A 2390-nucleotide genomic window follows, 5' to 3' on the forward strand; every position below is an offset into this window, starting at 1 on the left:
GGTATATTTCCGATGATGTACATTCACTCCGAAGAGAGTTTTATAGAAAAGGTCTTGAAAAAGTACTGGTTTGTTTGTTTGCCCCAGTTAGGAAGCCCAGGAGGATGGGAACAACAGTTAAAACTGTCAGCAGTGATTTACAAGCCTTTGCATACAGTAAGGCTGATGGAAAATATGGAAGGGAACTGGGACCCAAGGTAAATCCAGCATTAGAATGGTATTGCTTCTTGACCTCTTACGCACATTGATTGTAGTGTATCTGTTCTTATCAGCTTTAATATCTGATCTGTTGTTTACTTGAGGACCCTATGTTAAACAGACTTTTGGAGCAGGGAGTTGAACCAGGGGCTTACTCTGCCCTCTCCATGCATCATCCTGGTATTGCAGTGTTCCCAGGAATGGTGCACTCTAATTAAACCAATTTTAAAAGCAGCTGGACAAAACTTCAAGAAGGGTGTCTCAGCCTAAGATGTTAGACTTCCTGTTCCTTCAGTGCTACTTGGCCTGCTGTGTCCATCCAGCTCTACACCTTGTTAACACACTGGAACCATAGCAGGCCCTTCAGCCCAACAAGTCCACACCAAACCTCAGAGCATCCCAGCCAGACCTATAACTCACCTAAACTACTTCTCCCTAAACACTACAGGCAATTTACTACAGGCACTACAGGCACCTTCCCAAAATCCACAAACCTGCCTGCCCTGGTCGACCCATCGTCTCAGCCTGCTCCTGCCCCACCGAACTCATCTCCACCTATCTGGACTCCATTTTCTCCCCTTTGGTCCAGGAACTCCCCACCTATGTCCGTGACACCACCCACGCCCTCCACCTCCTCCAGGACTTCCAATTCCCTGGCCCCCAACACCTCATATTCACCATGGACGTCCAGTCCCTGTACACCTGCATTCCGCATGGAGATGGCCTCAAGGCCCTCCGCTTCTTCCTGTCCCGCAGGCCCGACCAGGCCCCCTCCACCGACACTCTCATCCGCCTAGCGGAACTCGTCCTCACACTCAACAACTTCTCTTTTGACTCCTCCCACTTCCTACAGACTAAGCGGGTGGCCATGGGCACCCGCATGGGCCCCAGCTATGCCTGCCTCTTTGTAGGTTACGTGGAACAGTCCATCTTCCGCACCTACACAGGCCCCAAACCCCACCTCTTCCTCCGGTACATTGATGACTGTATCGGCGCCGCCTCTTGCTCCCCAGAGGAGCTCGAACAGTTCATCCACTTCACCAACACCTTCCACCCCAACCTTCAGTTCACCTGGGCCATCTCCAGCACATCCCTCACCTTCCTGGACCTCTCAGTCTCCATCTCAGGCAACCAGCTTGTAACTGATGTCCATTTCAAGCCCACCGACTCCCACAGCTACCTAGAATACACCTCCTCCCACCCACCCTCCTGCAAAAATTCCATCCCCTATTCCCAATTCCTCCGCCTCCGCCGCATCTGCTCCCACGATAAGACATTCCACTCCCGCACATCCCAGATGTCCAAGTTCTTTAAGGACCGCAACTTCCCCCCCACGGTGATTGAGAACGCCCTTGACCGCGTCTCCCGCATTTCCCGCGACACATCCCTCACACCCCGCGCCCGCCACAACCGCCCCAAGAGGATCCCCCTCGTTCTCACACACCACCCTACCAACCTCTGGATACAACGCATTATCCTCCGACACTTCCGCCATTTACAATCCGACCCCACCACCCAAGACATTTTTCCATCCCCACCCCTGTCTGCTTTCCGGAGAGACCACTCTCTCCGTGACTCCCTTGTTCGCTCCACACTGCCCTCCAACCCCACCACACCCGGCACCTTCCCCTGCAACCGCAGGAAATGCTACACTTGTCCCCACACCTCCTCCCTCACCCCCATCCCAGGCCCCAAGATGACATTCCACATTAAGCAGAGGTTCACCTGCACATCTGCCAATGTGATATACTGCATCCACTGTACCCGGTGCGGCTTTCTCTACATTGGGGAAACCAAGCGGAGGCTTGGGGACCGCTTTGCAGAACACCTCCGCTCAGTTCGCAACAAACAACTGCACCTCCCAGTCGCAAACCATTTCCACTCCCCCTCCCATTCTCTTGATGACATGTCCATCATGGGCCTCCTGCACTGCCACAATGATGCCACCCGAAGGTTGCAGGAACAGCAACTCATATTCCGCCTGGGAACCCTGCAGCCATATGGTATCAATGTGGACTTCACCAGTTTCAAAATCTCCCCTTCCCCCACTGCATCCCTAAACCAGCCCAGTTCATCCCCTCCCCCCACTGCACCACACAACCAGCCCAGCTCTTCCCCCCCACCCACTGCATCCCAAAACCAGTCCAACCTGTCTCTGCCTCCCTAACCGGTTCTTCCTCTCACCCATCCCT

General features: G+C 53.8%; 1 non-coding gene across 1 annotated transcript; it reads left to right on the forward strand.

Moving 5' to 3' along the window:
* Nucleotides 1-219: 219 nt before the first annotated feature.
* On the forward strand, nt 220-412 carry LOC132210275 (U2 spliceosomal RNA). The gene has a single exon (XR_009446513.1). It is a non-coding gene; the product is annotated as a U2 spliceosomal RNA (small nuclear RNA).
* The last annotated feature ends 1978 nt before the right edge of the window (nt 413-2390 follow it).

Source organism: Stegostoma tigrinum, chromosome 11 (assembly GCF_030684315.1).
Source record: "Stegostoma tigrinum isolate sSteTig4 chromosome 11, sSteTig4.hap1, whole genome shotgun sequence".
Taxonomy (NCBI): Eukaryota; Metazoa; Chordata; class Chondrichthyes; order Orectolobiformes; family Stegostomatidae; genus Stegostoma; species Stegostoma tigrinum.